Consider the following 24620-nt stretch of genomic DNA (forward strand, 5'->3'; position numbering starts at 1 on the left):
ATAGCATGAAGATATAGATTATCGGTTTGAAATGGTTGTTCTGACGATGAGAACCGCCGACCGCAAAATGTGGCATAACTAATGTTGCAAATCGATGATGTTAGGTGGAGAAATGAATATTCAATTTCAGTTATTTATGAGCATCGGTGTAAAATATCAATTATCATCGACTCATGGAGGGTTTTCACAATTTTCACTTACTAACCCTGACGACAGGTGAGGCACTGCCTCACCTGCCTTATTGGACCGCACGTCACTGCTTCGTTTCATGATGTTATTTGGTGACCCCCTGTCTGCTATATCAAAAATATAGAATCACCCAAACGTACCAAACACACGGTTTCAAATTGGTATTTATTCACTGGCATCTAATTTTTCCCTGGATGTGGGATGGTATTTGTCTTGTGCGGTTTAGATTGTCAAGACAGGAACATTCGGCTCCAGTCATTTAGGTGCCTATGGACAATTACACCTATAAGTATTTTGTATATATAACGAAGTTGTCGGTCAGCATGAAGGCAGTCCTTCACGGCAAATGTTATCTCGCTACCGGTCGTTCTGGCACACTTTTTGTCGCATGTTGCATGGCCCAAAACTTAATGTCTTGGCGCGGTAATGGCCGACGCTAATATGCCCATTTCTATAAATCTTGTATACTTTTCTTGGGAAAGAGTACTCAATAATTGAGATATTTGGCAACTTGAAATCTCGCACAGCGCGAAAATATTTTGAAAAATGTGCCTAAATTTGAAGAAAATACTTTAAAATTTATGCTGATTCACTAAATAATTTTGGGCTCCCTTCGAGCTCGGGCCCCCCAATTGGGGGTTTGGACTGCGGCAGTTACGACCCTGTATATGAGAACTTCTCATGATCATGGTGTAGGCTCTTCACTCGCTGTGGCTACCAATTGACATGGGCCAAATCGTAAACTACTGCGGTTCCCACTTATTCGGGACATCGGATAAACGACATATTCCCTGTATTCGACCAAAATGCTCGAGAAGAGAAGGCAACAAAAGCGAAAAAGGGCAGTTAAAAGCTTTCGATGAATCGGACAGTTAACCGCCTAATTAGGGGACAGGTTCGCCATTCCCGTGACGCAAAAACATCATTTCATTCATATGAACGAAAGATAAGTGACTATGGTGAAACAATACTGACGATAAAAAATTAACAATCGGCAATGCACTCATATAGGCAGGGTTGCCATCGACACAGACCCAAAAATAAGGACAGTCGAAAAACGATATTAGCATAAATAAGCGTTTTTGAACATACTTTGCCGTGGTATATCACATTCCATACTTTTCGCCAGAAACAATCGGCTGCTGCAATTCCTTGTTATTAGAAAGTGCTCACGACAGTTCAGGTGGAGGTTTACCTTCACTCAGGGCCGGAACAGCTCTTCGTCAGCCCGACACGTTTGTGCTATTAACTTGTAGAAAAACTAATCATCGACTGACTCTAATTAATCATTATGACACAGTTCTTGTGTTTTGGGGTATCAATGTGAGTTTAAATAGCGGTCTTCCTATGGCCTCCAGGTTAATGTCACAATTGCAGATATTGCAAAGTGCGAAACACTTGCCCTCAAAACTTCGTTAGAGATACCTTTGAATCATCTCTAATAATATTCACCAAAAACGTTTTTACGCCTGCTCATTTTAACTACATCAAATTTAGCCTTATTAGTAGCTAAAACTATGTGCGCAAGAGCAATATAATTTAGAACAATTTATCAATGACTAATATCTTTACTACTCTTTAACCAATGTGTCGACTGCAGTGCGCCGTGGCGAGATATCGCAGTGGTATAATCCGCGGCTGCAACACCAATGGGTGCGGGTTCGAGTCCGACCGAGGTCGACTTCCGAATTCCGATACCTAAGTGTTGGAGGTTTACCTAGCTCCTCCTCGCCACCTCATCCGCGTCAGCGTTGTCTTACAAAAGCCTAGAGGTGGGCCGTGCTATAAGTCGGCAGTTACGGAAAATAAGAAGAATATCGGCCTGGTGTAAATGACCATAGTAGTCGACAAACACCATGAATACCCCAAAACAAACATACAAACTGCACTGCGCCTTTTTTCACTACGCAATAGATGCTGCCTTCCCCACAGCTTGAGCTTATTCTGCTGCAGAACAAACAGCAGGAACTTGGTTCTGCTGTTTACTGCTAAAATGACGTCCGCCGTGGTAGCTTGCTACAGACGAAACCACTCACGGCCCGAGCTATCTCACCACTTAGAAGTCAAATCTTATGGTGTGTACGTCACGATAGTTCCTTTACTTTATGATGTCATAAAATCTCGACGCAAAAGCATAATTTATGAATATCATGCAACACAGATACCAGAGGAAAACGGTCGAAGTTATGTAGTTGTTGAAAATAAGACAAAATAAGGACGCAAGTCAAAAATAAGGACATTTCTTAGAAATAAGGACATTTGAGTTTTCTAAGACGTGGCCCTTCAAAATAAGGACAAATCTTAGAAATAAGGACGGTATGGCAACCCTGCATATAGGACCTTGCTAACTTCATATAGTTTATTTCATTTCGGCAGAATCATACGTCCTGTTTGTAGAGCAGAATGGTGAAGGAAATACTGTTTCAGCCTTCGCTAACATGCTCAATCCTGTATTTGAAGAAATACTGTGGTTTGTCCGTTTTATGACATCAGTGCCAATTACTGCAGTATTTTGCACGCATCAGTACAGAATTTTTCTTCCATTGTTTGCCTTAACGCATTACCAGATATTAAATTTTCTGCCTAATTCTAACAATGCTATGTTGACGTCAAATGTAAATGAAACCAAAGTGTATGAATTGAGTGGAGTCGACTGTACATAACGGCATAACAAAAGTGGCCTTTGAGTAACGTCCGATGACTTACATGAAAGTGATTTTGTTGACTGAACTCGTTTCATGGCCGAGAGCTCGCAATGTTTGTCAGTAGTAGTCAACTGTTGTATTGAGCATATGAGCGGTCGATTTATAAGTGAAGGCATAGCTAGATTGAGGTTCATAGAGAGCTCATCTATATTACTCGATAATTTCCCATAAAAAAGTATAATTCTTATAACATTACCTAGAATCGAAATAATTCGTTTTTGACATGGGTCACAAAACATGGAGACCCATTTTCGACTACAGACTGTGTATGCAGCGATCAATTACACAGCTATGGTAATATTGTCTTCGTGTCATGACGTCGCGCGACTCTAAAACAAGTATCGTTAGTGAATTAGTCGCCTTATAATTTCGACTATGCCAGCTGGCAGCATATTATTATATAGAATTGTAATGAGGAGAAAAATGTATACTATAAGTTGATATTATCGCGCTGTAGATTGAATTGAAAATTGTTACGTGGCTTGGCTAAATGCATTTCTACTAATATGTTCTATCAATCTATCTTCTTCCATTTGATTTTTTACTGTTATGGCCTCCCATTCACCCATTAATTGTACTCGATCGATTGCAATACTTCATTCGTATTGCTAATCAAACATTGATGAAGGCTCTAGTTCAGTGGTTCCCGACGTTGGTTGTATCGCCCCCCAGAAGGCGATTTGGCGGCCTAGGGGGGCGAAAATGATGATAGGGGAGCGAAAATGGACAAAGGGGGCGATAGGGGGCAAAAATAGCGAAGGGGCGATGGGGGGCGATGACGCGTTAAAACGGCTATGTTGGAGTCAAGTTGGAGAAATGACCCTTTTTTGTCAGTCAACCCACGGAAATTTAGTTGGAAAAGTGCAAAATTCGACAGCGAGCCCAAAAGTTGACTTTTTTTTAGTCAACCCGCCGTTGATTACAGATTGTATACCGATTTTTCGGTTCACAAAATCTGGGGGGCGATGATCGGCATTGAGCTTGAAAAGGGGGCGACGAGTCGAAAAAGGTTGGGAACCATTGCCTAGTTCAGATTGATATCAGTGTTAAGAGCAAGCCACCCTCTTCGAGTCACAAACATCTCGAGTCATTCTACAATTTTACTCGAGTCAAGTCGAGTCACTCGATTTTAGAAGGTAACTCGAGTCACTCGAGTCACTAAGTCACGATTCACGTCAAGTTGAATTTTCGAAGTACGAGGCATGATTCAAAGTCATTGTATAGTTACAGGCAAGCGGTTTTCAGGTATTAAATTGCGGTCCACGCCATTTCGATTGGGTAAATGAGTCAAATACACGAATTAGGATGTATCTCTGGGATGTAGTGGGTTCTGTTTTCGTGTGCTATCCCATGACGTCTAAAAATGTGGTGCACAATGGAACAGATTCCACTACACATATGAGATGTATATTTACTGCGTGGCGAGATAGCGAGCGTATTGGTTTCATCCACAGCTACAACACCAATGGGCTGCGGGTTCGAGTGCAATCTGGGTCGACTCCTGAATTCCTACCTAAGTGTTGGAGGTTTATCTAAGCGCCCCCTATCCATCTCATCCGTGTAAGCGGTGTCTTATAAAAAGCCTAGAAGTGGGCCGTGCTGCAAATCGGCAGCTACGGGATAAAAATGAATAAAATTGGGTTGGTTTAAATGACCATATTATTCGACAAAACACCATGAATTCCTCAAAAATCCAAAAATGCATTTTCATGAGTCTTGGTGTATTTGACTCATGTTCATCCAATGGAATGATGTGAAAGCAAAATGTGGTACCTGAAAGTGCAGTATACTTGATTTATATACCTTGTTTCATCGTTGGAGCATACCACTACGGTACTCGGTACCTTTAAGTGTCCTTAATAACAGGGTTAAGCGACCAGAGATGTAACTAACAGATGGCCAATGGTTGCCATAACTACTTGCTTAGTTAGCGAAATGCCAATCAGCCACCTTCTGATCTATTACTATTCCCATGATACGCGATTAGTTTGTTGCGTCCGTGGTTCTAACCAATTCACGGCATTCGGAGTCACTCCGGGTCCACTCGGGTCTTCTTCATTTTGCCACCGAGTTAGCCCGAGTCTGAGTAATTCTAAAAAAGGTCGCATCCAAGTCCAACTCACAAATTTCAGTCACGCATCGTCTAAGGGTCAGGTGTTGTCATCATGAATTGGAAATGTGGCGAAATAGTGAATCCTTCACTGCATATGGTAGCGTTTGCAATTGATGCGATAGTGAAGTTTGTTGAATAGTTTCAGGTTTTCGGAGCAATTTAAGAGGGAATTTTAAATTTATAACCTGAAAAAAAAAGTATGTGACACTTATATATTGTCAAATTACCAAAAATCTGAAATGGTGTAGACCTACCCTCTGCAGAGTAGCCTCATATTCCGGCCACCCTATATGGTTGAAATCAGACTTGTGCAAACTACTGGATGCTCAAAACTCGCAAATCCAATTAGAACTAGAACATACTCAAATCTGCAACTACAACTAGAACTAGAGCTACTCGGTTTTCCTACCCATCAACTGGAACTAGAATTAGGACTATAAATAAGGACTAGCGACTGACTAGTTGTTGACCGCTGGTTCTGGGCGAATAATTTGAGTAATATATGAAAGCGTAGTTAGATGTGAAATGTGGTAGATTTTGGTATTTGTGACTCACTGGAAATTAGGAGCGTACTTAATGCTTCGCGATTAGCGTCATTTTACATCCCGCGGGTCAAACCTATATTGTGTTTACTTTAAAGGTTGGGCTTCTTAGTAAATATTGACCTATACGTTTTACTGTGAACTAAAACCACGGGCTGTATGAATTAAACCGGGAATGCGTTCACTTAGGGAACATTTTTGCACCGTGGTTACGAAAGCTACATTCGTCGTGTAATCTATTAAAAATAAAGTCGATATCACAGGGGTTAATTGAAGGGGTTAATTTAAGGATTACGTCTTAGACACACAGTCACTCGGCTGAGACTGCGAGAAGGCGAATTGCAGGAACCCTGCCCGCAAAACTACCAAAACAACCAAGCTACAAACCGCTCGACATGTAGTGACCAAGCTGTTATATTCCGTAAATTTTGGTGTCTTGATCAAAGGACGTATATGGGGGTTGGTATGAATAAAACCAGTAAACACTGTTTCTTTGCTTACCATTGTTTTAAATTATTACTCGGAATAAATATTATTTTTGCACTCCAACTCCCCAATGGCGTAATAGCAATACATCCACTCGGCAGCTTGTGTTAACAATATAATTAAATACGTTCAATTTAGAAATTAGTACACCGCAGAATAAAGTGCAAACCTTTGACTTGTTCCGCCAACGTATTTCCTGCTTCTCAGTCTCAGCGAAATTTTCGTCCACCTCTGGCTTCGTGGTTCTCAAGTCATGAAAGCTTAAAACCATACTGAGCTGAATTTCATTCTCCTAGGCAACACTTTAATTTTCATTTTATCCGAAATTTCAGATATAGCGTCGACATTTCAAAACAACGTGGTTCCGAGTTTGAAATGAGAGAGATTTCGACCCCCCCCCCAATCCTCACACTCGCTACGCCACTGCTAGTAATGGTGGCTCTGAGCTAGCAGTCGCTGCACATTCAGCAGCGAAGACACCTGTGTTCTAGTTGTTCGACGACTAAAGATTATTGAATTGTGCAACTAGAACTGGAATTACTCAACTAGAACTACTCAATTTTCAAAGTCTGCGACTAGAACTAGAACTAGAACCACTCAAAACCCCGTAAGTTAGTTGACCGTCAACCAACTAAAAGGGTGGTTTGTACAAGTCCGGTGGATTAGGTTCATCAATTGAACGATATAGTTTGAATAGCGTTTTAACTCGATAAGACGGCCAGCGCAGTCATCTCGACATGGTTCCGCCTGGCTACAGTTTCAAATAATCTTATTTTGGGGGGCTTTAAGGTGCAGTGCTCGTACATGTAATAGGGAATTTTCGAATGTCTCTTCTATCATGTATGAGTGGCACAGGCCATCTTCGTCTCACGTCATCCCATAAAGTTGAGAATCCAATCGACAATGCTGGTAAACACAATTGCAAGCTCCGTTCGAGATTCAAATGCATCAAGGTCGTCATAAAGAGTAAATTCTGGCATTATAAATTGAGCATTGCTTAGGAAGATGAAGGTAATATAGAGTTGCAAATAGTTGTCGACGCTGATGATAACTAACAATATTGACAATATATTAGAGTGGAGAAGATTAACATACTGCAGACCTAGGTTAACCTCGTTGCGAGAGACTTTGATATACGGAAAGGTTATCTGAAAGACATTCGCTGAAGGACGACGATTGCTCGTTGTCAAATGATTTGAGAATGAATTTATTGAAATCAGCTGCTGGTTTATTTTGAGCTATGTAGCAACGATAAACATGTCTGGCTGCTTTTACGGTTTGCATTCATCAAAACAAGGTTTGGACTATTGTGCGATATGAAGAGTATGTGGTCCACAGACGCTTATTTTGCGGCCCGCAACATCTTAGATGATTATGAAAGGGAAATTTAACCACTAAAACCGAGTTTTCAACTCAGCATGGAACAATAAAGTAGCTTTCGCACAGATAAAGGGATAAAACCGAAATGACTTATTTTAGGGTTACCATATTTTTGTGAAGCAAATTCAGGACACCGTTTAGCGCCCACTATAGCGGATTCTAAAAATGAGGTGTAGCACATTATCCGTCAATATGACGTCACACTAGCCAAGCATTGCCCAGCCCATCTACTGTATAATACTATAGATAACTAAGGTAAACCGGTTTGCTAGGGGCTACAATAGATTTCTTCACGGGCCGGATGAAATCGTCTGGTGGGCTGTGTCTCTCCTGTCGGGATTGTGTTTGACAGCTATAATGTTTGGTCGGTGTGGCTATATCTGGTTATGTGTTTAATCAGGTACTAAACAACATTTTTCTGTCCCATCCGCCCAAAAAAGTACTGATCTAAGGCCCACCATAGGGATGTAGATGTAACTTGTTCGGCACATAGTATATGCATTTGGTTGTTAAATGTTATGTATGAATTCTGTCAATAATATCGATTATTCCATGTATTGGGCTACTATAAAATGCACCAGCTGGTTTCGCCGGTGATTTCCAACTATTTATGGTCGCGATCTCATTTCGAACTTGAAAATGTTCCGTGGCAAAGCTCAAAACTTTAAAAGCTGATTACTAAAAAAAATCAGCTTGCCCAAACTTACTCGCGGCCTAGGAAGCTGATTACGTCAAACATCATCGCGATCCCCAGATAAATGCAACGACCCCAAGATTTGGAATCACTCACTGTCGGTGACTGAAGCATCCAATCGGCCTTAACCCACTCTAAGAATACACCGTTAGCTTATAATTGCAATTGCAATCAAACTTAATTCAGTAAATGATGGTTATTTATGTTTATTTTGACAGCATTTTTCGGCGAGGGTGGTGCCTGGTGCCCATACAAATATTATTATACGTTGTATTAACTCGCGCGCGGCGCGAAGGAGAATCTTGAATAGCATGAATCTGCTTGAAAATTGTATTGTTTATGTTGATTTATGAAACACTTTTGTGCCTGCTTCAAGCCTTCAAAATTCCGGACATCTTATTTGCCGACGAACATATATCATAGCGAAGTGCGGAAGTTTAAAATGACATAACTGACTCTGAAAGTTTCTTCCGAGGTTAAAAATATTCACCTATACTTATGAAAATAGCGTTGATAGCCCAACAATCCATATTTCGAAGCATTGAAAATTGCTTGGAACATCGGTAAAGCCAAAAAGTTAGCTTGAGGAGATGAGACTTCAGCGAATTCCCTGTTTTCGGAATTTAGCAAACAAGGATGACATCAATCTGGCAAGTCCTAAAGATACCGTTGTCCGATTCAACCGTTTTCAAATGAGTAACAGCAATGTCAGTCGATCTTTGATCGTAGATTTCGAAACAAGTGGCCGAGTAGGCTACCTTAGCCCAGCATCGAACGAATACACCGAGTCGCCGACTATACGAACATTGCATATCTAATAATCTTCTCAGAATGGACACACTTGTCGAGTAAATGATGGCCGGAAAAACGTAAGGAGGTGACAGTAGGGCTAGAATGGCGAGCCGTTATCGAGGACCATCAAAAACATACCTACTTGACAGAGTTGACTTCCTTATATATTGATGGGCAGTGTTAGGATCAAGTCACTACCTTCGAGTCACGTGTCATCTCGAGTGATTGCACATTTTGACTCGTGTCAAGTCAAGTCAATCGATTTTCAAAGGTGATTCGAGACTAGTCAAGTCACTTTTTTTGGAGGTGACTCGTGTCAAGTCGAGTCAAGTCAAGTCAAGGTACGAGTCAAGTCAGAATTCAAGTCAAATTGAGTTTTCGAAGTATGAGTGATTATGCAAAGTCATTAGATTTTGCTAACAGGATGAAGGACGTAATAATTGGTAATTTATCTTGAATCAAATAACGAATGTAAAGTTAAATATATACGTAAAAAGGTGTTGTATCGCTCACGCACACGACGAAATGCAACTAAAATACGTGAGTAACTGTATAGCTACATGCTGCAGTCTATTATTATCAGCCAATATAGAGGATCGAATACGAAGCCTCGAGAAGTTGAACAAATTGATATAGTACAATACATTACCCATCTACACATCCGTGAGAATAAAAACGCATTAACTATATAATCGTTCGATTAAAATCATACAACTGTGTTGGTAAACGTGAGGACTGCGCAATCTGAGCACTCAGTCGTCTAATAAACAGTGATACATTCTACTTGATTAGTATATTGCAGTGGTCCGGAACCTTTTTCATCTAAAGAGTCATGTTAGCCCTATATTTTCCATTTTAACTCCAAAAGAGCCATACATGTCAATCAATTGTTACGTCACAATTGAAAATTCGTGAAGTCATGGTAGCACAATTTCGAACACACTACATGGGATTACTCGTGGGGGCCATATTTTCTCTGTAAAAACTGGTAGGCTACTAATCGTCCTGTGATAGCGCAATTCAAAGTAAATAGCTGATAATTTGTAATAATTGATATTAGGCTAATATAACGGTAGCACTGATTCTGAATATCTAAATATTGATCGATTTTTAATTAGGCGGCAACATAAACGTTGCACTACGCCTACATTTTACGGCAGTGCTGAAAAGCTACTTATCAATGAAAAACGTGGATAGCGAAGAGTTGTTAGTAATTTGGATTTGTAATTGGAATGTCACTTCCAAGGCAGTGCATTTCTCGGCTTGGATCAGGAAGACAATATGTATTTTAAAATTAAATTGTCATATAGGCGTTCCCATGTCTGCTATTCACTATGATCAACCAACGTATGGAGCAACTCAAGCTTACACATCGCGCGATGCCGAGTTGCCGGGTTCGCGAGGGATGTTGGTCGCTAGCGCTACAACAAATTGAATTTTAGGAATTTTTAAAGGATTCCGATCCCTTAGCCCTGGATACACCACTGTCTTGAACTCTCAAATACATGTCACAAGAATAATTATTCTGGCCGTTAAGAAAATTTACTAACAAGTTGCTGCAATATCGATAAAATTAAGTCAAAGAGCCATATCTTATACACAAAGCGCCATATATGGCTCGCGAGCCATAGTTTCCCGATCACCGGTCTATTGCTACTGCGAAAATGTAAGCGGTGATCGCTTCGTTTGCGGTCAATTTATTTGTGATGTAGCAATGAAGGATCAGTGAAACATGAAATCAGTTATTATTGACTGATTGCTCTCACAAGTGAAGTGACACCGACGTATCGCGAACAATCCGAACATGACGAACATACATGAGATAGAGTGATTCAATCGACACCGTTTATTTAATGACTTGAAATTGACCCGTAAATTTTGCTCTGAGTGACGTGTCAATCCACATTTCCGAAGCAATGAGTTAGCTCGAGTCATTTTTGCAAAGTGACTCGAATCAAGTCAAGTCATGCGAAAAGTTGAGTCGGGTCTGACTCGAGTCATAACCTTGTTGATGGGGCCCAAGCCATGGTAGGAAAGGAATAAAGGGGTAATTGTTTTGCTCAAAAGATATCCCGAAACCCAAGACTTCTTCTCATATCACTGTATTTTGCATGAGAGGCGGAAAGCTCAAAGTATCAATAGTCTCTGAGACGAAAACATTTTCCGTAATTTTATACTTTCTCACGCATTTAAACAGAGAGTTCCGTGGTGGCGGGGTTGGAATGTGCACTGCATATAGCCTATCTATACTTGGCAATGCATGCAACGCGCGCTCCATGAAGCTACTAGTAGTAGTAAGCATATTTCTGAGAGAAAAACCAGCGTGATTTAGTTATGTCACGGGAAGATCACATATTCACACAGATAATAGCAACTGCGAACTTACGAACGCTGCCCACTACCCATTAATTCGTCAGAATGCATAAACATGTATTTAGCGTCCGTATATAACTGTAAACATACTGAATTTGAGGGTAGCCTACCATTACATGGTAATAGTGTTTAATTTGAAATGCGACCCGTTATACATGCCAAGTTGAGAACCCCTGAAGTATAGTACCCGTTTTACACTTTCCCCAATATCAATGTAACAAGTCAGACGCCGAATAGCCTATAGTCCTACATTGTCCGGTCTGGCATAGACCATTCGGGCGTAAAAGCTTATAATCTCTTGAGAGTCCTCGTCGAAATTGTTGGCAAAGTCATTGAAGATATGGATTTTATGGGATTATTATAGCATTTGACTGCTCCAGTTGATACATTTGGTGACATTTAGAAAGTCAGCATGTACTTCAACATGGTAGTATATTTTGGCCTGTATCGTCACTTGGTATCTTGTATATCACTTCACAGAAAAATGTAGGGTTGGAATTAGCCATATGACCTCACGTGACGTCATGGGTTCACGTTCGTGTTCACACACAGCCTTTCAAAAAGGTTCGCATTTACACGAACCCGAATCTTTCATGGGTTCGCACCATCCCTAATATTGATGTTTGGATATGCTCAGTTGTACGCGGTTTGAACGTAGTTTGAAATTTTGTACCCATCAAACAGAACATGAGAATTTCCACATCGAAGCTACAAAAATCAACTGCTGCTGATAAAAATCATAACGAAGCTCGCAATATTGTATTAAGTGGGTTGTAGGTATAGTCATATCTACGTTCAACTACAAGAATCAATGTTCGGTGGGATATAATTTTCGGACACTTTAACTTATTCTCAAATTACGTTACTTGTAACGGGCACCAGTCGTTATGTCTCAATTCTTTACTGAACATAACCTGCAGCCCACCCGTAGCCATCCGCTTCTCCTCCATGTGGGTGCTAGCTATAGAATGAAATATTGCTGAAGCAGAGAAATTTCCAGCCATAATGTTGGCAATGGATGCATTGTGACGTGGAAAGCAAATTGCTCAACCCTGGTATGAAATCTTCGAAGTTATTTTATCAGTAAGGCGTTACAATTAGGGTTGGATTATCCGGATAACGGTTAACCGGTTAACCGGAGGTATTTTCACTATCTGATATTCGGATATTTTTCTGCCGGTTAACCGGATAAAGAAGAATCGTTTCTAATGCATTTTACACGTTTTAGTAAGCTTCAATAAGTCGTATTCAGTGTTGGCGCGGCCGATTAACGAGAAGCGTGTTGCCAATTAGCGAGATGCGCCTGTACACATTGCACGATGTAATGTGACGCGATCTCCTGCTGAGAAGATCGTTAAATTAGGTCATTAATTGCCGCGCGCTCGGCTATCGTCTCTGGCCTGATTTATCGCGTCTTCAACAAGCCGATAGTTCCACTGGATTGAAGAATCGCATCTGCAATAGGCCATGTGCAGTGCAGTGTACACACTATTCCATCGCTGGCCTGCACTATCGCATCTCCATTGGCTTGGTGCTCACGATATTATCGTTGACCTACACAATCGCATCTGCAATAGGCCTACGAACGATCTAATCGCTGCCCTAACCATCTCGGACCCAGCATGCATTGGCTCCTATCTCTCGATGGCTTGTTGACGATATGCCGTTAAGTGTATTCTAATTAGTGATTCTGAGAGTGACACCGCGAAACTGAATGACATCGAATGTTCGCAAAAATGTGCGTGCGTGCAAGCGTAATTGATTTCCGCTGATGATTAATTCGAAAAAAAAAATCGAAACCCCCTGATTTTATTTCAATCCCCCTACATTTTCGACTGGCTGCGTGCTTGATCACGTGAATTAGAGCGAGGTATCATGTCGGCATCAATTCCAGTATCAGCTAGTGGTCCTTCTAGTACTCCAAACCTAAACATAAGGATGGTCAAAAGGATGTAAAGCCGTTGAAGTTTCCGGCGTTCGACCTGCCAACCTTTTGACTCTCTACGAAGCGCTGCTTTCTATTCAGCCCACTTCTGTGGAAGCTGAAAAAGCATTCAATGAACGCGGACTCTTCGTTACAAAATTCCGGTCCCGGCTACAGGATCCCACAATTGATGCATCTGTGCTTTATAAAGAGGGCATTGCAGAAGCAGTGAACATTAAATTTGCGTTGTTTTTCTCGTATTCGCTCATACTGCGCGCGTATGTAGGTACTCTACAATAACACTGTGTAATGATTTTGAGATCCGTTTTACATGCAGACCTAATGAAATCGATTGTCTCACTTGACAGTTATTATCCGATTAACCGGTTAGATAAATTCCAAAATATCCGGATATATCCGTTATCCGGATAGTGAAAATTATTGATATCCGAACAAACCCTAGTTACAATGTTGGGACACCACAGTTCATGACACCATCTTTAGTTGTGAAAAGAACAGTGGATTACACCTAATTTAACGCGCGAGGAAGCACAAGTTTGCTCCGTAATATTAAACTACTTTATTTGCACCCCTGGGCAGGTTTCAAATTGATTATCGCTTAGAGTGCAGCGGCCAGAGTAGTAGACTTAGCTGGGTTATAGACCGGCCAATCACAGAAGGCCACGTCATCCTAATTGCCACGCCTATATGACGCCCATTGTCACGCCTACAGGATGCCCATTGCCACGTCACCTGCCACTGCCACATCGTGTGTATTTATGAGCAAATTTCATTGTTTTGTGAATTTCAATACCGGTTTTCCATGGATATTTAGCAATATGTATTGAATAACTTGAAATGTATCATCACTAATTAATTAATATAAAATGCGATTTTAAGCGCTGCGACTTGAAAATATTAATATAATAACTTACTTTTTTGGATATAAATAACATTCAGATTACACATAAATTTCGAAAACTATGATGTCAATAGAATACTATATTTGCCAGATATTCACAGATAACACTCATCAACGTTGAACTAGGCGCGGGGTTCTGTGATGATATATCAATATTCTACACATCATCACTAATTAATTAATTCATATAAAATGCGATTTTGAGCGCAGACAGATCGCGGTTTCGATTGCCGAGGTCTCCGCATTTCATGACCTAATATGAGCGCACACTACAACTGAATTCATTCCAATACCTGCAAATTTACTTTGCATGTCGAGTATAAGGATAATTTAATCAGCGCTAAACGCCAACGGACTAGCCGTAGGCGCACAATGCTCGGCGTTACAATTAAACAAACTTTTCGCGGCAGGTACGCGATTCCTAACGGTTTCTACAGTTTCCACATTTCACGACTTATTTTCTTTGGACGCATACAAGCGATTCCCAAGGTCGAGGCTATGGAAACAAATCAAGCATGAGTACGTAAATCTCGAGCTTAGATCTCCGAGATTCTTGTATGCAACTAACATTATAGACAACCATTCGACAATATTCAACCAGCAATAATGCTTTCGCTATAGTGCATCATGTACAGCGACACGCTGATCAATTCAAATTCAACAATGGGATCCCCCGCACAATTATGAAGCCCGATTTTCTCGTTGTTATAATTAAACGAACACCTTCGCCGCAGGTACGCGATCACCGACGTTATAATGATAAGGACAAATTAGCCGCATGAAATCGAGTCTAATGAATATAACGACAGACAACAAGTTAGTTGAAAAGTAAAACTAATCGTGACCGATGCAAGACGGCGTGAAACAGCGCTTTCGCTCGATTCTTGTAGTGACCACATTTCATACGATTCAGTCCTTTTCATGTCACCAGAATAAGGGTGATTAAACCGACAGTGAAACGCCGCCGGCGTCTTATAACGTAATAATGTAAGCTGCGTCGGGTGCTGCTATAATGTTCGGAGCGAATATAGTAGAAAGTCCACGTCTGGACACCTGTATGCAGATGCGCATACTACCGCAGTAAAACGCATAACAGAATGCAGGCAAAATTCGATATTGCTTTGTGATGATTTTGATGTTGTTCCATACCGATTGGGAAGATAGGACTCCTAATTTCCTAACTAACTACAAAATCCCTAGTAACATAGTCGGACGCATAACGGAATTTACGCAAAATCGGCATTGCTCTGCGATAATTTTGACACCTATGTTTTGATAATAACTTGCTTCCGAGAAATAAATAACATTCATTATACGTTAGATGATACTTTTCCTTGATATTCTATTATGTGTATTTAGGGCTTATGCGACATCATTATGTTGGCGACAGGCCTGATTTGAACACACTAATTTTGCGAATTAAACTTATCGCTCAACACGGACACTCAATGAAGAGCACCCTGGAGACCCACATAAATGCTCCACAATTCTTGACATATAATATACTGAGCATATAATAAGATGACAAAACCTATACTTGAGTACTCCGAAATGTGCAAGTACTTTACCTTTAATATACATTTTAATAATATATTCATATTAAAACCCGAAGCTTTTCGAGCTGACACTTTTCAAGGGCAATCGTCAGCAAATGGAGAATTTCAAAAACATGCATCTAGCTACATTGCATACAACCAATTATGACGTCATAGAAACAAACAACATGAAATACAGGCAAACCGCGAGCGCAGCTAGTGGCCAATTTTCAGATTCACTAAAAATTCCTTCTGCTGACACAAGCGCGGTCGGTGGATTTTAATATAAGTCGATTCCAGTGCAGACAGATGGAAATTAGTGCGGCCTCTACCTAATATAGAAAATCTTTCATCGCAATAGTTTTTAGCGCAAGTTGCATTCCCAGCCAAATGCTTGCCGATGGCAGAGTTCATAGCCATGGCCTGATTACGTTCTAGTAATCGCAGATCAGTTACGGCTGCGTCTTCGCGAGAGTCCAGTGTGCGTGATCTAATAACGCTCGGAACATGTTGTTTGATGCGTTCCTGCAAGCGCTGAGTTGTTCTTCCCACGTACCGACAATCACAGTGGCACTTGAAATCATAGACTATATTGCTTTGTTGAGAAGCAGATAGAACATCTTCGCGCGTTGCAGGAAGCAATTGTTTGGTGGTAAACACAACATTAGTTTTTACGTTATCGTAACAACGATTTACAGCAGAAATCAATTGCTTTTCAAACCGGGAAGAGATTGGGCCCAGCCACGGTGAATGTATATATACATTTTCCTCAGATCGTGTGTTCGTGTTTTGTGACTTGTTGGGATTGAAATTCCTGAGTTTTCTGTCAACAGAACTCTTGATGATGTGTTCGGCGTACCCGTTATCGATTAGAATTTTGCGGATATATTCTAGCTCCGCGTTTAATTTTTCCTCCGAAGAAATCATCAAGGCTCTGTGCACCAACGTGCCAATCAAATTTAGTTTACGGCGATTCGGGCTAAAAGAATTCCAGCGTATATAATGCCCTGTAAACGTTGGCTTCCGGTAAATCGAAGTGACAAAGCTAATACCCCGTTTTTCTACTAGAACGTCTAAGAATGGTAACGAGTTAGCACGCTCTTTTTCAAATGTGAATTTTAAAGACGAGTGTAGAGAATTCAAGTTATCAAAAAAGTCATCGAACTCCGTCTCATTTTGACAGATAACGAAAGTGTCGTCGACATAGCGACGGTACAAGAATGGAGCCTTGGTTTCATCTGTCGCGAAAAGTCTATTTTCATGGAATCCCACAAATATATTGGCTAAAATCGGGCCAAGAGGGCTACCCATAGCTACACCGTCGGTTTGCATGTAGATGGTATCGTTAAAACTAAACTCAACAGAGCAAGCAGCCGCATTGAGAAGTTCAACGAACACTTTACGCGAAAAGGAAGGTGGTGCTAAATCACCACCACCATTGAGCGCGTCCGCACAGATATCAATGGTCTCCTTCAGCGGCACGTTCGTGAAGAGGCTAACGATATCATATGAACCGAGAAACATATTCGAGTTTGAAAGGTCGGTTGTTTTCATCTCGTGCGCGAATGTAAACGAATCAGCGACGCAACGCGAATCATACATGGAACGCACTGGCTCCAAAATACCGATAAGCCACTTCGCGAGCTTGTGCTGCGCCGATCCAATCATAGAAAGAATTGGTCGAACAGGTACGTTGGTTTTATGAGTTTTCGGCAGTCCGTACATACGTGGCCTCTGTGCCCCGACCGGTCTGATGGAGGCATAGACCTCAGGTGATATGGAGCCGTTTTTCTTGAGGCTGAATAGTCGGCGCTGTATCCGTCTTTCGATCTTGGCGATGTTATCGAATTCAGCAGCGGGACCAAGTGTCTTGAATTTTGATTGGTCACCCAAGATTGCTTCCATTTTGAGTATGTAGTCCCGTTTGTTTAGGATTACAACCCCAGAGCCCTTATCCGGTTTGCTAATGTGAATGTCTGGATTCTGTCGCAATGCTTTTATTGCACGAAAACATTCCTTCGTCATTAAAAAATTTTCCGAGTCAATAGGATATCCACAATAGGCATGTGCCAAATCACTCAATCTTGCTTTGAGGGCAGGCAAATTATCAGCGGAGTTCGCCTTGCGATGATATAGTTGAGCCATTAGCACTTCAAATTCTGCGAATACCTCTTCACTTTTTATGGTAGTAGGTGGTAAACAAAAGTTGAGACCATGAGACAGTACGAACTCTTCAGTGGGCGTGAGCTTGTAGTCCGATAAGTTAACAATATTTTTCCCGTCAGGACTAGCATTGTTACCAAAGCGTTGGGTAATAAGACGGCTCAAGTTGCGATCATTCTTAGCCAAGTTCTCTTTTTCCTTTATGGTATCTATAGATGCCAGGTACCGGGTGAACCGAATCAAATCAAAGAATGACAGAAATCCACGAATTTCTTTCTGTAGTGACCGACATATACGATGTAAGGTAGCAAGCAACTTGTTGTTCTTGTCGATTTCATCATATATAAATGCACGCTCAATATTTGGGGTGAGGCGTGCTCGAGACCTCTCTATCCTACCTTTGATAAACTTCGGTAACGTCTTTTTGGCGATGCAAGCCTTCAGAAAGGCTGTTGTAGATAAAGCTGTTCTCAATCTTCCCCGACTCTTTATCAGCGTATTGATGGTATTTAGCTGCTGCTTGTTGTACCGTTTTCGGAAGTATTTGAAGAGACTCTTTGGGGTACAGAACTTTAATATACATTTTAATAATATATTCATATTAAAACCCGAAGCTTTTCGAGCTGACACTTTTCAAGGGCAATCGTCAGCAAATGGAGAATTTCAAAAACATGCATCTAGCTACATTGCATACAACCAATTATGACGTCATAGAAACAAACAACATGAAATACAGGCAAACCGCGAGCGCAGCTAGTGGCCAATTTTCAGATTCACTAAAAATTCCTTCTGCTGACACAAGCGCGGTCGGTGGATTTTAATATAAGTCGATTCCAGTGCAGACAGATGGAAATTAGTGCGGCCTCTACCTAATATAGAAAATCTTTCATCGCAATAGTTTTTAGCGCAAGTTGCATTCTCAGCCAAATGCTTGCCGATGGCAGAGTTCATAGCCATGGCCTGATTACGTTCTAGTAATCGCAGATCAGTTACGGCTGCGTCTTCGCGAGAGTCCAGTGTGCGTGATCTAATAACGCTCGGAACATGTTGTTTGATGCGTTCCTGCAAGCGCTGTGTTGTTCTCAGAGAATGCAACTTGCGCTAAAAACTATTGCGATGAAAGATTTTCTATATTAGGTAGAGGCCGCACTAATTTCCATCTGTCTGCACTGGAATCGACTTATATTAAAATCCACTGACCGCGCTTGTGTCAGCAGAAGGAATTTTTAGTGAGTCTGAAAATTGGCCACTAGCTGCCCTCGCGGTTTGCCTGTATTTCATGTTGTTTGTTTCTATGACGTCATAATTGGTTGTATGCAATGTAGCTAGATGCATGTTTTTGAAATTCTCCATTTGCTGACGATTGCCCTTGAAAAGTGTCAGCTCGAAAAGCTTCGGGTTTTAATATGAATATATTATTAAAATGTATATTAAAGGTCAACTATATCGACCGAAACAACTTTAGCTCATTCAGTAGAGTTTTACATGCTGATTTCAAAAATATACACCATACCTTCTAAAATTACGTATTTTCTGAGATATCGAGCAGCGAAAGTCGCAAAATGCCACCACAGACAAAAACGGTAGTAAAATCAATGAAGCATGTCGATGACGTACTACCATGAGGATTTCTGATGCTGCGGCTGTGGTGAATGTATTGAAGTGGGATAATGTCAACCTCTGAAGCTGTGGACTCAACAGATAGCTACACGGTGTCTAGTAAATCTGATTCCGACACTATTGAGGAATTCCCGTATATAGGTAATCCATTGAATGGTATATACAATCAGGCATTACTGGACGACGAAAGTACCGTACTGTTTGGTCAAATGATTGGACTTGCGCGTCTAAAACAATTAGTGTAACGCATGCATGTAAGATTGTGCGGTATGCTGACGATCTAAGCTTGAAGACCGATGCATATAACTAATACATATTGGCTTTTCAGAGACGCTAGACCTGACTAGATTCACTCATAGGAATTCAGCTCCGCCGCATGCACTGGATCCTAAGTATTCCGACGTCGCTGATCTGTTCTCACAGACTGCTACTTCCACTTTATCTTTGTATGTAATAAAATGGCTTTACTCGAAAGCTTTTATTGGATTCTAATACATACAGAAAAGTCGAAAGCTTTTATTGGGTTTTAATAAATACAGAATGGCGAAAATTATAATATCATAGAAGGAAATTATCTCAATAAATCTCTGTGAATAAGTGATATTCCCAGGATTCTTCGGCGAATTTTCTTTTTTTGATGTTATGCTCCAGCATGATGCCCTCGACCAGGATTGTCAATGTTTCTGAAATAATAATTTACAGCAGAAATTCAATGATATACACTCACTAACACTCCATTTACTTTATTTCTATTGTAACACCGGTTCAATATCTATGTGAAAGCCAGCAGCAGGACAAGAGTTTTTTATGTAAGCCTAGATCAGGGGTGGTTGTTTGAAGTTACAAAACTCTGAATTTGTTGGGAAAAGTGAGGTTGAAGTAATAATTACCTACCGTGACACGGCATCGTCGTGATGTATGGCTTGATCTCGTTGCAACCTTGCACGTGCAGCAGCAAGGGGAGTGGTTCTGGCCACACCTCGTGGTCAACTGGTCAATGATTGAATGACAGATGTGCCTCCAGACGTCGTTCTTCACCATTGTACAGCATCCTTTGCGGTAGAGAAAGTGTGATGGCAAAGTGATCCTACTCCGACTACAGCAGCTTACTGAAAAACACTGTACAGTGTACATCGGTGAGCACAGCAGCCTTCCTTATCTTGGGCTGCAAAAGGGTCTTTCCGGACTTGCTTTTCTTCCGCTCTCCGCATCTGTTTTCATTGAAGTGCGGGGCAGCTAGCCGTCCTCGTGCTTACCGAGGTGGCGTTTCCATGGGATCAATACATGAGATGGAAACAGAACTGCTTGCCTTGCACGTTGGCTTCTGTACTTCCTCTATACACAAGCCATCGCAAATTATAAGAACCTAAAGTACCATAAAATGAAGATTGAATAGTCCAGTCGGGCATCACGAATCAAAACAACGCAGCATAATGTAATTTAGGCGAAGACAACAACCAACGATTGACTTAAGCATCCCATTCAGTGTATCGGCATTCCCATGTATCGGCAAAATCCTCATGGTAGTACGTCATCGACACGGTTGCTGATTTTACAGCCGTTTCTCAGAGGTCGGCAGTTTGCACTGCGATATCTCAGAAAATACGTAATTTTAGAAGTTAGGATGTATATTATTGGACAGAAAATACGTAATTTTAGAAGTTAGGATGTATATTATTGGAATCAGCATAAAAAACTCTACAAAATGAGCCAAAGTTGTTTTGGTCGATATAGTTGACCTTTAAAGTTCTGTACCCCAAAGAGTCTCTTCAAATACTTCCGAAAACGGTAAAACAAGCAGCAGCTAAATACCATCAATACGCTGATAAAGAGTCGGGGAAGATTGAGAACAGCTTTATCTACAACAGCCTTTCTGAAGGCTTGCATCGCCAAAAAGACGTTACCGAAGTTTATCAAAGGTAGGATAGAGAGGTCTCGAGCACGCCTCACCCCAAATATTGAGCGTGCATTTATATATGATGAAATCGACAAGAACAACAAGTTGCTTGCTACCTTACATCGTATATGTCGGTCACTACAGAAAGAAATTCGTGGATTTCTGTCATTCTTTGATTTGATTCGGTTCACCCGGTACGTGGCATCTATAGATACCATAAAGGAAAAAGAGAACTTGGCTAAGAATGATCGCAACTTGAGCCGTCTTATTACCCAACGCTTTGGTAACAATGCTAGTCCTGACGGGAAAAATATTGTTAACTTATCGGACTACAAGCTCACGCCCACTGAAGAGTTCGTACTGTCTCATGGTCTCAACTTTTGTTTACCACCTACTACCATAAAAAGTGAAGAGGTATTCGCAGAATTTGAAGTGCTAATGGCTCAACTATATCATCGCAAGGCGAACTCCGCTGATAATTTGCCTGCCCTCAAAGCAAGATTGAGTGATTTGGCACATGCCTATTGTGGATATCCTATTGACTCGGAAAATTTTTTAATGACGAAGGAATGTTCTCGTGCAATAAAAGCATTGCGACAGAATCCAGACATTCACATTAGCAAACCGGATAAGGGCTCTGGGGTTGTAATCCTAAACAAACGGGACTACATACTCAAAATGGAAGCAATCTTGGGTGACCAATCAAAATTCAAGACACTTGGTCCCGCTGCTGAATTCGATAACATCGCCAAGATCGAAAGACGGATACAGCGCCGACTATTCAGCCTCAAGAAAAACGGCTCCATATCACCTGAGGTCTATGCCTCCATCAGACCGGTCGGGGCACAGAGGCCACGTATGTACGGACTGCCGAAAACTCATAAAACCAACGTACCTGTTCGACCAATTCTTTCTATGATTGGATCGGCGCAGCACAAGCTCGCGAAGTGGCTTATCGGTATTTTGGAGCCAGTGCGTTCCATGTATGATTCGCATTGCGTCGCTGATTCGTTTACATTCGCGCACGAGATGAAAACAACCGACCTTTCAAACTCGAATATGTTTCTCTGTTCATATGATATCGTTAGCCTCTTCACGAACGTGCCGCTGAAGGAGACCATTGATATCTGTGCGGACGCGCTCAATGGTGGTGGTGATTTAGCACCACCTTCCTTTTCGCGTAAAGTGTTCGTTGAACTTCTCAATGCGGCTGCTTGCTCTGTTGAGTTTAGTTTTAACGATACCATCTACATGCAAACCGACGGTGTAGCTATGGGTAGCCCTCTTGGCCCGATTTTAGCCAATATATTTGTGGGATTCCATGAAAATAGACTTTTCGCGACAGATGAAACCAAGGCTCCATTCTTGTACCGTCGCTATGTCGACGACACTTTCGTTATCTGTCAAAATGAGACGGAGTTCGATGACTTTTTTGATAACTTGAATTCTCTACACTCGTCTTTAAAATTCACATTTGAAAAAGAGCGTGCTAACTCGTTACCATTCGTAGACGTTCTAGTAGAAAAACGGGGTATTAGCTTTGTCACTTCGATTTACAGGAAGCCAACGTTTACAGGGCATTATATACGCTGGAATTCTTTTAGCCCGAATCGCCGTAAACTAAATTTGATTGGCACGTTGGTGCACAGAGCCTTGATGATTTGTTCGGAGGAAAAATTAAACGCGGAGCTAGAATATATCCGCAAAATTCTAATCGATAACGGGTACCCCGAACACATCATCAAGAGTTCTGTTGACAGAAAACTCGGGAATTTCGATCCCAACAAGTCACAAAACACGAACACACGATCTGAGGAAAATGTATATATACATTTACCGTGGCTGGGCCCAATCTCTTCCCGGTTTGAAAAGCAATTGATTTCTGCTGTAAATCGTTGTTACGATAACGTAAAAACTAATGTTGTGTTTACCACCAAACAATTGCTTCCTGCAACGCGAAAAGATGTTCTACCTGCTTCTCAACAAAGCAATATAGTCTATGATTTCAAGTGCCACTGTGATTGTCGGTACGTGGGAAGAACAACTCAGCGCTTGCAGGAACGCATCAAACAACATGTTCCGAGCGTTATTAGATCACGCACACTGGACTCTCGCGAAGACGCAGCCGTAACTGATCTGCGATTACTAGAACGTAATCAGGCCATGGCTATGAACTCTGCCATCGGCAAGCATTTGGCTGAGAATGCAACTTGCGCTAAAAACTATTGCGATGAAAGATTTTCTATATTAGGTAGAGGCCGCACTAATTTCCATCTGTCTGCACTGGAATCGACTTATATTAAAATCCACCGACCGCGCTTGTGTCAGCAGAAGGAATTTTAGTGAATCTGAAAATTGGCCACTAGCTGCGCTCGCGGTTTGCCTGTATTTCATGTTGTTTGTTTCTATGACGTCATAATTGGTTGTATGCAATGTAGCTAGATGCATGTTTTTGAAATTCTCCATTTGCTGACGATTGCCCTTGAAAAGTGTCAGCTCGAAAAGCTTCGGGTTTTAATATGAATATATTATTAAAATGTATATTAAAGTTCTGTACCCCAAAGAGTCTCTTCAAATACTTTACCTTTTCACGACATTTTTGTAAGATGAATACTAATTTTATCGAAATATAAAATTTATGCTCTCAAGTAGGTTTTTGTCTACACGCACCAACAACTCAAGTATTTATGACACAGGAATGATTCATTAAGTATAGCGCAAGCAGGCCAAACCTATAATTGAGTGCTCCAAAATGTACAAGTACTTCGCTATGTACTCCCTCCACGTAAAAAGTGACAGATTTAGGCAAAAGTTGCTATAGAACTGCGTTAGTTTTAAAGTTGTTCCATCATGCAATGTGTGATGAAATTTGGTATGCTGCATAATCACAATGCCCTGGAGCTCATTTAGATACGTTTTTTTAATGTAGTTACACATTCTAGTTGTTTTGATGTAAGGAAAAAATCATTCGATAACTCGATAGTTAACACGCGTTGATGTAACTTTCCTCATTTGTATGCATAGCCTACGCGAAATTATTATTATGTCATGAATAAGTAGTTTACAAATTCATACGATTTTTCTTGTTGCGCTCCGGGATAAAATGTAATTTTTCGCTCTTTTTTATTTTTTCATTAAAATTAGTATTCATTTTACAAAAAACGTCGTGTAAAGATAAAGTACTTGTACATTTCGTAGTGCTCAAGTATAAGTTTTCAAACCATTACCTTGACAAAATTTTCAGAATAGCAACTTTTGCGTAAAGTCTGTCTTGCATTTAGTTGC

At 40.9% G+C, this 24620-nt stretch overlaps 1 protein-coding gene and 1 long non-coding RNA gene across 3 annotated transcripts in view; both read left to right on the forward strand.

Annotated features, from left to right (window-relative positions):
* The window catches only part of LOC145441998 (uncharacterized), a 230707-nt gene that overhangs the window by 177991 nt on the left and 28096 nt on the right, over positions 1–24620 (forward strand). The window lies entirely within an intron of this gene.
* On the forward strand, positions 19403–19906 carry LOC145437242 (uncharacterized). The gene is made up of 2 exons (XR_013914626.1): positions 19403–19579; positions 19767–19906. It is a non-coding gene; the product is annotated as an uncharacterized LOC145437242 (long non-coding RNA).

This window comes from Botryllus schlosseri, chromosome 1 (assembly GCF_051294905.1).
Source record: "Botryllus schlosseri isolate E-star chromosome 1, Bs_hap1, whole genome shotgun sequence".
Taxonomy (NCBI): Eukaryota; Metazoa; Chordata; class Ascidiacea; order Stolidobranchia; family Styelidae; genus Botryllus; species Botryllus schlosseri.